This window comes from Capsicum annuum, chromosome 7 (assembly GCF_002878395.1).
Source record: "Capsicum annuum cultivar UCD-10X-F1 chromosome 7, UCD10Xv1.1, whole genome shotgun sequence".
NCBI classification, from domain to species: domain Eukaryota; kingdom Viridiplantae; phylum Streptophyta; class Magnoliopsida; order Solanales; family Solanaceae; genus Capsicum; species Capsicum annuum.
Genome location: NC_061117.1, coordinates 47,407,987 through 47,423,052, shown reverse-complemented (window position 1 = coordinate 47,423,052; position 15,066 = coordinate 47,407,987). Strand labels below are relative to the sequence as shown.

The window sequence follows — 15,066 nt, the reverse complement described above, 5'->3', positions numbered from 1 at the left end:
GTTTCCGATGTGGTACTTATGATCTATGATCCTACATGAAAGGACATTTTTAGGACATTTCACATGGTGGGATTTCCTGTGGTGTGCTCACATGGGAGTATTACCCCTCCAATCCTAGCGGCTACTTGGATTAGAGGCTTGGCCGCCGAGTCAAGGGTAGGTTCCACATGGCCCGTGGAATTCCAGATTTGTAAGGTGTACCGACTTGCTCAGAAGAATAACAAAGGGTGAGTCAAGGTTGTCAAGAATTGTTTTGAACGACACTAAAGTATGCCCATGTATTTTTACTTGCATTATGTTCGTGGTTATTACAAAATGCTCTCATCTATTTTTTATAAAAAATGCATGTTATTTTTGAGTTGTTTCACATACTAGTACAATTGTATTGACCTCTTATATTTCAAGATCTGAAGCACAGTCTCGGGGCCCCACCAAGCAGTAGGTCGAATCCTGTCAGAGTATGCAGTTGGTGAGTCTCCCTTATTTTGGAAGGCCGGTTTTAGAATATTGTTAGTTTATTTTGATTTATGGTCCGACGGGGGGTCTTGTCCCAGCTTTCAGACAGATATTAGTCTTGGTATTGTTAGAGATTTCGCAGACTGGTATCGTTTGTTTTCAAACGTTATGAATTAAATTTCATATTGTTAATTTGAAGTAAGAGAATGACCATGTTTCCATTTTGCTATATTTCCGCATTTTATATGAATTGTGTATTTGATTGGCAATTAGAGAAGGGCTCTCGGATCTTCATGGTTCGGTATGCCCGTCACGGCCAGAGCCTCGATTCGAATCGTGACAATAATTTTGCTAGATAAATCCTCAAAGATGATTAACCTTTTGATATATTAACTCTTCTAAATCATTACACAACAAGGTATAATGGAGTAATTACCAGAAGAATTAACAGCAATACGGATTAGCTTTAAAGTTAGTAAAAAAAAAGGACTGAGATTAGAATAAAAGGGGCGGCTCAAATGAAAAAGAGAAACCATACAATTACAATTTTCAATAGAGGAGAGGGCAACGAAACCGGTACCCCTCCACTCCTAGTCACCTTTTTTAAGTTATACTACTTTAAGAAAAGCATTAACTAAGAATGAATTTGTTATTCTTGTTTATTACTCATCTTTATTTAATACTCCTCTTTTTTGCACTATATTAATGCTTCTCCATTTTAATGACTAAGAGTAACAACAAAAACAAACAACTAATTATGTCTTGATTTTTTAAAATGACAAGTATAATGGAATATCTATTTTTAGTATAGACTACAAGTATTTAGAAACGCAAGCCCTATGATCTGATTTTAATTTCTCTCTCCCATTAGTTCTTTCTAGCTAATTCTCTGCTCGATTCTTATCTTCTTCAATGGTAAATTCCTATTCATCCGGCTGATTTATCTCAAGCATGATGCTTCATTCGGCACGGATGAACACACTGGTATTTCTATTTCAGCTTCATCGAATTTCATTGAGGATTAGCTCGTAATCGTTGAATCCTTGACGGATTAGGTATTTTATTTTGTATGAAATGATAGATATTGTACGAAATGATAGATATTGTTTGCGTTAGTTGATTTCAATTAGTCAACGGAATTACAAAAAGAAATCGATTTAATGTTGAAACGAAATTTTCCAATCATTACAGAAACATCATTTATAAATTTGATGATTTTATTATTACCACGCAAAGTCCAGGTCCAGTACTCTATGGTTCACGTGCAAGTGTCGAGAAACTACTTACGGTAAAGCGTGGTGCTAATTATTTGTTAACAACTACTACGTTATAAATTTCTAGCCTGCTCTTGCAGCAACAAATGTTGCAAGGCTTGGACGTTACAACACACACTATTATAGAAGTGAAACAAATCTCCCCACTACCCTGCAATAGGTTTACGTAGAAACATCCACCAAATCATGAGCCAGCTCATAAAAATGCAAAAGCGAACATCCACCATATAGGTCCAACACCAACATATGGGGTGGATCCTGCAAACGAAAACAATAGAGGTAGGTATGCTTTGTAAAATCCCTTCCCAGAAAACAAAAGGGGGGGAAAAAGCAGCTTTCCAGTCCTCAAAGAAGAAGAAAACAATGGTGAAAAAGAGGAAGTATCGCGAAAAAATCTAACTTCTTAATTATTCGAGAAGCCATAAAAAATTAACGACGACAACATATTGATTAGCATCCATCAACCATGATGAACATATGGTGCCTAAAATTTCGATCACATTAGTTTCTCGAGAAAAAGATCTTAATTTGACCGAAACCATAGCGGTTCTCAAAATGAAGCAGATTCACGTGATTTCAAGGGAACGAAGAGCAAACTCAATTACATAGGAGACAGACAGAATAAACCTTGCACTGATCCTAAAACCCACACTTGACTATTCTTTAGCATCTGAAAATTTCAGTTTGACTGAAATCATACTTATCGGGGGAGGGGGATTGTTTAGCAAGCAGAGTTACACAACTAACCACAAGTGAACTTGGGGACAATTTTCCAATGTTCGGTAGGTCAAATTTTTTTCCTAAATGAGAAAACTGACTTCACTACTAGGAGTAGAGAAAACAAGTTCCACAGTGACGTTTCCCATCAAAAGCTACTCTTACCCAGTGAATTCCTGACCCGCACAGGAAGACTTTCTTGCACTTAACAAAATGGGAATTTGCATCCTTGTGTAGTGCTATTCTACAAAACCGAAGATGTGAATATGCCCAAAAGAAAAAAAAAAACTACTCCCTCTAGTTCAAAATAAATGAATTGTTGGGATATGGCACACCACTTAAGAAAAATCTTTTAGGTCATAAATTGTAGGTTACTTTCAAATATTACCTTCTCCTAGAAAATGTTTAGTACTAAAAGAACCTCATTAAATGGAAGGGTAAAATTGAAAAAAATTTCCAACATGTCTCTTAAACAATGAACAATTATTTATTTTGAACATTGAAAAATAGATCAACAATTCATTTGTTTTTTATTTTGGACTAGAGAGAGTACTAAATGCTACGCTGTAGCTATAACTAATCTAGAAACTCTAGAGGCGAGACTGAAATGATTCAGACATGTGAAAAGAAGATATGAGAGATTGACTATGATAGGTACAAGTAGATATAGACCAATGAAGTATTTGGAAAAGGTGATTACACAAAACATGACACACCTGCAAAGTGCAAATTACCCAGCACATGACCACTATTGGGTTCATAGTATATGAAAGAAATGTGAAAGAAAAATGGAGAGTAAAATGGTGGAGGGAAGGAGACACTAAAATGAAAAGTGTACTCCCAAATTAGAAAGGTTACTTTTTCTCCCACATTGGTGAAAGAAGAGAACTTGGAAGTGTTTATAATCAAGAACACTTACTCCACATGATAAGTGAGGTAAGAAATAAGAGATGCCCCGTGCCGTCGTCGTCGCTCGCTCGGCTTCGGATTTGGATTTAATCGATGAGATCTATCTTGTTGAATAAACTTTATTTGACAAAATCTGATCAATGACAAAAACGCAGGAAATTTTTCGGTGTTTTTAATACTCCATTTATATGCATGCAGTAGCAGTAACAGATGCAATGTTTCGACTGAACTGATGCAGATTTTCGAAACAATGTTCCTTGAACTAATACATTGGTTCGAACAGATGCAATTCTTCAACGAAGCGATGCACTGTTTCAAACTGGTGCACTATTTCGTGAAATGGTATACTGTTTCAGCAAAAATACTTCACTATTTTGGGTAAACAGACATGCATTTTCAGAAAATTCACACCTCTAAATTGAACCACTGCCACCTTTTCAAAGAGGCAGGTTATGGCTATATAAACCTGGTTTCATTCACAGGTTTTGATATGAACGAAAAAATTAGAATAAAAAAATATTCTGTGTGATCACTCAAAACGTTCAGTGAGTTCGACGATATTCCAATTGTTTGAAGTACCGCTACAGTTAGTTTGTTTGGCCATTTTATCCTGGGAGGAAAATTCCGCAACCTCTGTTTTCTTAAGAAAAGTTCATGAATTCGGGCGACTTGGCCATTTCTGTTTCATCTTTATTTCTGAAAATAAAATACACCTCTTATAAAGATCACTTTGATCTTGGGTAGAGGGTATTTTCTGTACTTCATTGCGTTCTTGTTCTTGAACTTGAACTAGTTGAAGTGGTTGTTTCTAGCTTACAGATTCTTGTATCCATAGAAGGAAAATAACAATCTTACGGAAATAATTTACAGAATCTGTATTACTTGTTTTTGGAGATTAAAGCTTTAAGCTTTCTACTCTGCTTGAATTTAACTAGTGATTAGAAGACATAAAATCTTCATCACAAGTTAAAGTTCACTCGGTTGGCGATTTGAAGTTATTAAAACTACATCGTTAACTAGAAACAAGAAGAAAAGTTTAAAAGTTATTTAACTTTATAAGTAGTATTCTGAAAATACTAAATTTTTCTGTCTTGTGGTGACAGAAAAAATGACAAGCGAAAGTCAAATGCAAGATGCGGCAAGGTCTGTGGGGGCAACTAATATTGCCACATCAAGTCGCACAAATGCTGCCTACAATGGCACCGGCGGAGAAGCCCGAAAAATTTGCGGGCATTGACTTTAAGCGATGGCAGGAAAAGATGTTCGTTTACCTCACCACTTTATGTCTGCAATGGTTCACTAGCGAAGACGCTCTGAGGTGCCCGAGGGAACCTCGAAAAAAGAGTGTTTCATAATTGTAGAAGCTTGGAAACATTCAGACTTCCTTTGTAGGAATTATATTCTGAGTGGTCTCCAAGACGAGCTCTACAATGTTTACAGTGAAACTAAGACATCGAAGGAATTGTGGGGGGCACTTGAATGAAAATATAAAATAGAGGATGCGGAAATTAAGAAATTCCTTGTTGCACGGTTCCTAGACTTTAAAATGATAGATAGCAAATCAGTTGTCTCTCAAGTGCAAGAGTTGCAAGTCATCATACATGATCTTCTAGCAGAAGGTATATCTTTGAAAAATACCTTAGTTGAACAAATTAAAAATGTTCTTAATACTCACATAAACTGTTTTGTAGGTTTGATTGTGAAAATGATGCATTTCGAGTAGCAGCGATAGTTGAGAAGCTACCACCTTTGTGGAAAGACTTCAAAAACTACTTAAAGCATAAACGCAAGGAGATGACTGTTGAAGATCTTATTATCCGACTGCGTATTTAAGAGGATAATAAGGCTGTCGAGAGAAGGTCAAAAGGGAATTCTACAATTAATAGAGCACATATTATAGAAGATGATCAAAACAATTCTAAGAAAATGAAGAAAGCTGAACAAGGAAGCCATCAACCCGAGAAGAAATTCAAGGAAAAATGCTTCAATTGCGGCAAGATTGGCCACAAGTCCACAGATGTCGTGCCCCAAGGAAAGGCAAGAAAAAGGATCAAGCAAATATGATTGAATCCAACAAAAAATGCGATGATTTGTGTGCTATGTTCTCAGAATGCAACTTGATGGGAAATCCTCGCGAATGGTGGATGGATTTTGGTGCCACCCGCCAAGTATGTGCCAACAAAGAGTTGTTTTCGTCATTTGCTCCGGCTCAAGTAGAAGAAATGATCTACATGGCTAACTCCGCTACTGCTAAGGTAGAAGGAACGGGAAAAATATGCTTGAAAATGACTTCAGGAAAGGTCTTGACACTTAACAACAGCTTGTATGTTCCGGAGCTACGTAGGAATTTAATTTTGTTTCACTTCTAGACAAGAACGGATTCAAATGTGTAAACGTTTCTGAAAAAATTGTAATTAACAAAGGAGAAATGTATGTAGGAAAAGGCTATCTCACCGAGGGCCTTTATAAGATGAATGTAATGACTGTTGAAATAAATAAAAGTTCAAATTCTTCTTATTTGCTTGAGTCTTATGATTTATGACATGAGCGTTTAGGCCATGTTAATTACAAAACATTACGAAAACTGATTAACTTAGAAGGTTTGCCAAACTTTGAGTGCAATAAATCAAAGTGTCAAACGTGTGTGGAATCGAAGTATGCAAAGCATCCTTATAAGTCCGTTGAAAGGAATTCCAATCCCTTAGACTTAATACACACTGACATTTGTGATATGAAGTCAACACCATCACGTGGTGGGAAAAAGTATTTCATAACTTTTGTTGACGATTGCACTAGATACTGTTATATCTACTTGCTAAATAGTACGGATGAAGCAATAGATGCGTTTAGGCAATATAAAACTGAAGTTGAAAATCAGTTAAGACAAAAAGATCAAAATGATAAGAAGTGATAGGGGCGGAGAATATGAATCTCTCTTTGCGCAAATATGTGTAGAGAATGGAATCATCCATCAAACTACGGCCCGATATTCGCCTCAATCTAATGGAATTGCAGAAAGAAAAAATTGAACTTTAAAAGAAATGATGAATGTCTTCTTTATAAGTTCTGGTTTACCGCAAAACTTGTGAGGTGAGGCTATCCTTACGGCCAACCGTATACTCAATAGAGTTCCTCATAGTAAGACACAATCAATTCCTTATGAAAAGTGAAAAGAAAGAAAACCCAACTTGAAATATTTCAAAGTGTGGGGGTGTAGCAAAGGTCCGAATTCCTATGTCTAAAAGGGTTAAGATAGGACCTAAGACGGTGGACTGCATGTTCATAGGATACGCTAAAAGTAGTAAAGCATGTTGGTTTTTGGTTCATAAATCCGAACATCCGGATATAAATGAAAATACGATAATTGAATCAGACAATGCTGAATTCTTTGAAAACATCTACCCGTATAAACTTAGACATGAACAGTCTAGTGGAGGATCTAAACGACTTCGAGATGAACCAAGTGAGAATGTACATAATGAAGAAAATTCAAGACGTAGTACACGTCAAAAAACTTCAACTTCGTTTGGATCGGATTTTATAACATTTTTCTTAGAAAATGAGCCTTAAACGTTTAAAGAAGTGATGTCATCGTCAGACTCATCCTTTTCGAAAGAAGCAGTCAATAGTGAGATTGATTCAATCTTAAGCAACCATATATGGGAATTGGTTGATCTTCCTCCCGAAAATAAACGTTTAGGTTCTAATTGGATCTTCAAAAGGAAAATGCAAGCAGATGGCACTATTGACAAATACAAGGCAAGACTTGTAGTAAAAGGCTTCAAACAAAAGAAGGTCTTGATTACTTTGATACATATTCGCCAGTAACAAGGATAACATCGATTCAAATGTTAATTGCCTTGGCTGCGGTATATGGTCTTGAAATCCATCAAATGGATGTGAAAACCTCTTTCCTAAATGGAGAATTAGAGGAAGAAATATACATGGAACAACCTGAGGGTTTTGTGGTTCCAGGAAAGGAAAACAAGGTGTGAAAACTTATTAAGTCATTGTATGGACTAAAGCAAACATCTAAACCATGGCATGCGAAGTTTGACCAAACCATGTTGGCAAACGGATTCAAAATAAATGAATGTGATAAATGTGTTTACATTAAAGACACTCCAAATCACCAAGTCATTGTTTGTTTATATGTGGATGATATGTTAATCATCAGTAGAGACATTTCTGACATAAATACAACAAAAAACGAATGCTCGAGAGCAAGTTTGATATGAAAGACCTTGGAGTTGCGGATGTGATCTTAGGTATAAGAATCCATAGAACTCCGCAAGGGTTGGCATTGTCACAGTCTCATTATATCGAAAAGGTACTTGACAAATTCAAGTATATGGAATTCGGTATTGCCAAGACTCCATTGGATGCGAGCTTTGTAGTTCAAAAGAATGAAGGTGAAAGTGACTCCATTGGGATGTTTAATGTATATAATGAACTGTACACGATCAGACATAGCATACGCTATCAGTAAATTGAGTTGGTACACGAGTAATCCCAATAAAACTCATTGGATAACATTGAAAAGAGTTTTGGGGTATCTTAAATACACTCAAGATTATGCTTTGCATTATAATAAATATCCTGCAGTACTTGAAGGATATAGTGATGCAAAGTGGATCACAGGATCGAACAAAGTAAAATCCACACGTGGATATGTATTTACTATCGGTAGAGGAGCAGTCTCTTGAAAATTATCCAAACAGACTTGTATTGCTCGCTCTACAATGAAATCTGAATTCATCGCATTGGATAAAGCCGGTGAAAAAGCAGAATGGCTCCAAAATTTCTTGGAAGATATTCTGTATTGGCCCAAGCCAATGGCACCAGTATGTATACACTGTGATAGCCAAGCAGCTATAGGTAGGGCAGGGAACATGATGTCCAATGGTAAATCTCGTCAAATACGACGGAGACATAATACCGTTAGGGAACTTCTCTCTGGTGGAATTATCACTATTGATTATGTAAAGTCAAAGGATAATGTGTCGGATCCACTTACAAAAGGCCTATCTAGAGGAGTGGTAAAAGCCTAGGACAAGTCAGCATAGTGGTAACTCTACCTAGCAGACTGGAGATCCCAAGAGCTAGGTTTAAGAAGATCAAACAAAGTTGTATCTGATAGGTTCAACATTGTCAATTACCCAACCCATTCTCATGATGTAGAGAATGTATAGTAAACAAGGATAAGACTTAAGGTGAAAAGTCTTTTAATGATTATCTAAATTTGGCATATTTGACCAAATAGTTTAATCTATAGGATTGAACGTTTAGAAATCACCTATGTGTGGGTGAAGTGGAAGCCGCTTCAAGGAGAATGTTAGTAAAGGCCTATTCTCTAAGCTCTCATGAAACCGGGACGTGTTCATGGCTGAAAAGAACAAAACCGTGAGAACCATAAACATTAAAAGGCTGATTGTGTGACATGTATTGTCTAGGTGTACATTAAAGCTCGACGGTTCAAAGATATCAAATCTACCAATGGACCGAGTGCATCCGATGCATGTTAACTACGGAAAGTTCAAAGGGAAACCCACTTATCCAGATGCAATCAGTCTTTGCTTGATGATCACATACTTGTCCATAAAACTTTTACGAAAAATAGCCATTCCCCATTCATGTGAGGGATTGTTGGGTTCATAGTATATGAAAGAAATGTGAATAGAAAGATGGGGAGTAAAATGGTAAAGGGAAGGAGACACTAAAATGGAAAGTGTACTCCCAAATTAGAAAATTTACTTTTTCTCCCAGATTGGTGGAAGAAGAGAACTTGGAAGTGTTTATAATCAAGAACACTTACTCCACACGATAAGTGAGGCAAGAAATAAGAGATGCCTCGTGCCGTCGTCGTCGCTCACTCGGTTCAACTTCGGTTTCGAATTTGGATTTGTCAAATGATCATAAACTTTATTTGACAAAATCTGAGCAATGACAAAAACGCAGGAAATTTTTCTCTGTGTTTAATACTCCATTTATATGCATGCAGTAACAGTAACAGATGTAATGTTTCGACTGAACTGATGCACTACTTCTGTTTCGACTGAACTGATGCAGATTTTCGAAACAATGTTTCCTGAACTAATACATTAGTTCGAACAGATGCAATTCTTCAACGAAGTGATGCACTGTTTCGAACTGGTGCACTATTTCGTGAAATGGTATACTGTTTCAGCGAAAATATTGCACTATTTTGGGTAAACAAACATGCATTTTCAGAAAAATCACACCTCTAAATTGAACCACTGCCACCTTTTCAAAGAGACAGGTTATGGCTATATAAACCTGATTTCATTCACAGGTTTCGATAGGAACAAAAATTTCAGAATAAAAACACTTCTTGTTTCTTAAAAATATTTTGTGTGATCACTCAAAATGTTCAGTGAGTTCGACGATATTCCAATTATTTGAGGTACCGCTATAGTTGATTTGTTTGGCCATTTTATCCTGGGAGAAAAATTCCACAACCTCAGGTACAATGAGGGGAATTATTTCCTTGAGGAAAGTCCGTGAATTCGGGCGACTTGGCCGTTTCTGTTTCATCTTTATTTCTGAAAATAAAATACACCTCTTATAAAGATCACTTTGATCTTAGGTAGAGGGTATTTTCTGTAATTCATTGCGTTTTTGTTCTTAACCTTGAACTAGTTGAAGTGATTGTTTCTAACATACAGATTCTTGTATCCGTAGAGAAAATAACAACCACTTATAGGAAGATATAGAGGTCAAGGATTAGGTTAAAAGGTTAGTAGGTAGTCGAACGTTCCTATTAGTAATATTATTACTCTTGTTCTAGCTTATTATTCGATTTAATATTACATGTTGTTTCCTTTTCTTGGGTTATCATATGATTTGTTTCTTGCTATTCTTCTACTTTTTTTAAGTATGACTTCTCAGTACTGTATTTTCTTTAAATGTTTTCTGATATGTATTTATTTGAATTGAGAGTCTACTAGAAACAATCTCTCTATCCACACAAGCTAGAGGTAAGGTTACATACACACCATCCTCTCTTCCAGATCCCACTTGTGGGATAGATTACACTGGGTATGTTGTTGTACTAAGAATACTTGTAGGAGTCCAAATGGACTTAGGAAGCAACGTACCTGTATAAGTGACTTGTTAGGATTCGCTTTGAATTTCCTACTTTATATGATTTTCTATCATAATTAGAATTACTTGAAAAAAGGTTTCCTTGTTGAAAAAGATCTCTTTTTCCTATTAGGTTTCTTCTTCCTTGATACGGGAATTCCTAGCTTGAGGCCTTTCACACGAAGCCAAGCGCATGAGTTGCAACGACTCCAAGCCTTGTTCACATCCTTGGCCGTGTGTAAGGCCCTTGTGAGCCCATCTAAGGGCCTATACTTATTAAAATGTGAAGAGGCCCAACAAAACATCCCAAACCCACCCACTTAATGCCAAGGGTACTTTGGTCTTTTGTCCCTCCTTTGTAATCGACTATATAAGCTATTTGTTAGGGCTAGTCTTTTAGTTAGTTCATTCCTATTATTTAAGAAACAAAAGACTTGTAATATTGGCGACTTCTCTTTCTCATCTTAGAGAGGCCAAAATCGAAAGCTCACTAGTAGAGTGATACTAGTGTTGTATCTTGGCTAGAAACTAGGATCGTGAGGTTCTTGAGTTCCTCTTGGTCCAAGTAAGAATTTGGTGTTGATATTCATTAGTCTTAGAGTCATTTCTCATTGTTAGGGTTCTTAGATTATTGAATATGGTATGTCAAGTTTCTATACCTTTTGTAATCTTAATAACATTGTGTTGTTGAATCTAAAAGTCTAGTGAAGCCGTGTAGGGCTCTTTTGATTCACTAGCAAAATTGTCATTTGTTGTTCTTGTTGTAAACTCATTTTTCTAGTCAAAACAAGTGTTGAAGCCTAGTGAAGCCGTGTGTGGCCTCTTTCGATTCACTAGCACTTTGTTGTTCTTATTGTTGCTTTTTGTGTTGGCTTGAATCTCTTAATACACAATTAGCTTTGTATCATTTCTCAGGAGAAGGGTTTTATAGTTCTATAAATAGAAGATTTATGTTCTCAATTCATAATACAATAGCATCCACAATAAAGTCCTTAAAGATTTTTGTTTAGGAAGAGAATTCTTCCAATAAATTTTAAGCTTTTTAATTTAGTTTTAATATGTAGGTCAATTGGTCAAATCATAAATAATATTATGTTTTTATTTTAATTTTGAGTCATCTGAATTATCACCGTCTTGATTTGCAAACTTTAAGCTTTAGTTGAACGACGCCACAGACAAGTTGAAACAGCCAAAACCTTAACACATCAAGCCTCCCTTCCCTCAAACTTTTGGAGTTTTGTTTGTCTTCAAGCAGTTTATCTTATCAATAGGTTACCCTCAGTTACCCTAAAAGATAAATGTCCTTATGAAATAATTTTTCAAGACACCCCAAAATTTGATTCCATAAGAACTTTCGGGTGTTTATGCTATCGTTGGTTGTGACCATACGCAAAAAATAAGCTTGACCCTCGTTCAACTCCATGTGTATACCTTGGTTTTTCCAACAAATATTACTACCATCAATGCTTCGATCCAATCTCCTCAAAAATATTTCTATCGAGAGATGTTCTATTTTTTTAGAATAATTTTTCTTTTCAAAATATTTTCTCTTATTTATCAAATTTTCACATTAAATCATAAGAAAAAGTTGAAAAGAAAAACAATCAAATCACCTGCAAAGTTCAAAAGTTAAACATGAAACTTCCTCCTGCTATTGCGTGTGCACCTTGCCCACAAAGTTCGCCCATGCCAATCGCCACAACCAGAGAGCAATTCACGACGCAGGTATGATCTTCAACTCCCCTCCGAATTTTTTATCTGATGAAGCTGTGATTTCCGCTCCAAATTCTACGCCTCCACTCATCCCTTCTGCACCTTCTTTGAACAACCAAACCACCCATCTTCAAACAAACAATCCACCCTTTTAACTTATAAACGACGAAATCCACCTCTAGCTCCTAAGTCGTTGCCTTCATCCAGTAAACCCATACATTTTCCTCTTTCAGTACCTTCCCCTATTGCAGCCCCTTCTACTCCTAATTTGTCGGCTATCATCACACCCCCAAACACACAAACAAGCCACATCACTTCAGCCGCACCTTCCACCACAATGCCTAGTCATTCAATGGTTACTCATTCCAAAAATAACATCTTTAAGCCCAAACATCAAACCAGCCTTCTTGCTCATGTTCCAAGTCCCAAAACTCCCTCTTCCTACAAGAAAGCTCAATGTGAACCCTACTGGAATGCATAGCCCTTGTGAGAAACCAACGTGGAACCAATTGAACTTTGGTTCCCAACAATCCTTCGAAGAATTTAGTAGACTGTTAGTGGCTATTTCGCATTAAGCATCACCCTGATGGTTCTATTGACAGGTATAAAGCTCGATTAGTGGCCAAAGGCTCCACTCAGCGGCCTGGACTCGACTTGATGTAAATAATGCATTCTTGCAAGGTCATTTAGAGGAACAAGTTTATATGAGACAACCTCCTGGCTTTGAGCATCCGACTTTGTTCAATCACGTCTGCAAACTTCACAAAGCTATATATGGTCTCAAACAAGCACCTAGAGCTTGGTACACCGAGCTCAAGAACTTTCCGGTAACACAAGGTTTTTTCAAATCACAATCTGACTCATCCTTGGTTCATCTTACATCAATCAGGATTCACTGTTTATATCCTTGTGTTGTGGATGACATTATTGTTACTGGAAATCACGAACAAAGTATTCAACAAATTATCAATGCCTTTGCTCAACGTTTATCTATCAAGGACCTTGGCCACTTAAACTATTTTTTGGGTGTTGAGGTTTTGTCGTATCAAGGTGGCCTACTGTTGTCTCAACAAAAGTATATTGAAGACCTTCTCCAGGAAGCCAATATGCAAGACAGCAAAGGCGTTCCCACTCCTATGTCCGTCTCTACTATTCTTAGTGTAAATCAAGTTGATCCTATTGTTGATGGCTCTTTCTTTCGAAAAATTGTTGGCAAGCTGCAATATTTGTCCTTCACCAGACCTGACATTGCATTTACAGTAAATAAACTCTCCCAGTTTATGCATTGTCCTCAGGCTAATCATTGGAAAGTTGTTAAGCGATTGCTTCGATATCTCAAACAGACCTCCTCTTTTGGTCTTCAAATAACCCGTGAGACTAATAATCGACTTATGGTGTACTCTGACTCTGATTGGACTGGTGACCCTATAGACAGAACTTCCACAACTGGCTATGTTATATATCTTGGAAGTACGCCAGTCTCGTGCTCCTCCAAGAAGTAGCGATCTGTAGCTGCTGCTCTAGCACAAACCAACTGGATCACTAACCTACTGCGTGAGCTTCGTTTTTCCCTTGCTTGCACCCCACGCATACTCTGTGATAATATTGGAACTACCTACATCTGCGAGAATCCTGTCTTTCATAGTAAGATAAAACATATTGCCATCGATTTCCACTTTGTCTGTGACTAGGTGCAACGCAAAGAGGTTGAAGTCAAGCACTCATATGCTGCTGATGTCCTAACCAAGCCACTTCCACATGCTTCTTTCAGTCATATGTTTAACAAGTTGGGTATTGTAGACGTCAACACCAACTTGCGGAGGCGTAAAAGAGATATACGAGAATAACTTGTAATTATTTCATAGTTATCTACTTGTACAGTTATAATTAGTTATTGTATAACTTTAGGATTGTAATTAGTTGTTGTATTACTTTAGGACTAGGTGTTGTATGAGCGGCTATATATTCTCCATTAGCCTATGAATAAAGATTGATCTTCTCATTCTCTGTTCAGCAGTAGTTCCTTTACTGCACACATCAGGACTGACTATCACTTTATCCGAGGAAAAAATATTCTCCAGAGACATTATTATACAAAATTGAAGAAATGATCAGCTTACAGGCATTTCACCAAGTCTCTCATTGGTTCTTGTACCAGTTATATGTGTAACAAGCTTGGCAGATATAATTTATATGAACAACTTTAAAGGGAGTGAGAATAATCTTAAGATGTATAGTATAACTTTTTTATTCTCTTTCCTTTCTTAGAATATGTACCCTTAGCTATTCGAAACCCAACTTGAAAGAAGGTGTTGGCCCAACATGGGTTGTGGTGGGACTACTCCACCCTTAACCAGAGTTATCGGGTTCGAGCCTTGGGTAGAGAAAATCTTGGGAGCGCCTCCCCAAGAATGGGCCATGCATTGCGGATCCGGATTAGTCGGGGGCTGGAAACCAAAAAAAAAAAAAGAAAGAAGTGTTGGAAAATATGGTTGATCAAATCATAGGGAGTGATTCTAGAATATTTTCTTTGTTTGCTTTGATTTATTTCCTTCATTGTATAAACTGCAAATAATATCCTTCATTGAAATGTATGCCTCTTAGAAGCATTGATCAAGTTTATTCAGTCACTAAGAAAAGGAGATGATCAAAAGAATGTTACTGTCTCTAGTAAAGATCAAATTGTCATAGACAACTAATACTAGCTACTGGATAGTGAGGCTTGAATAAACATTTATGTCGCTTACGAACAAACTCATAACCTATTTGAGCAAGCTTCTCCAAGGGCAAATATGCTATTTATTTATTTATTTATTTATTTAGAAAAAGTGTGTGTAATTTCTCAAAGTTGAGGTACTTGGCAAAATATTTAGGTGAAGAAAAAGTGCAATTG

At 36.8% G+C, this 15,066-nt stretch overlaps 1 protein-coding gene across 13 annotated transcripts in view; it reads right to left on the bottom strand.

Annotated features, from left to right (window-relative positions):
- The window catches only part of LOC107850160 (probable inactive purple acid phosphatase 28), a 75,923-nt gene that overhangs the window by 40,115 nt on the left and 20,742 nt on the right, over nucleotides 1-15,066 (bottom strand). For 4 of the 13 annotated variants that reach the window (XM_016694579.2, XM_016694607.2, XM_047393529.1 and 1 more), the window contains exon 5: nucleotides 1,656-1,988. The exons of 5 other annotated variants lie outside the window; for them this stretch is intronic. The gene's annotated coding sequence lies outside the window, so the exon portion shown is untranslated. Of the gene's footprint in view, nucleotides 1-1,655; nucleotides 1,989-14,231; nucleotides 14,621-15,066 lie in introns of those variants that run through there. 4 more of the 13 variants (XM_016694588.2, XM_016694596.2, XM_047393530.1 and 1 more) reach the window with 1 other exon arrangement.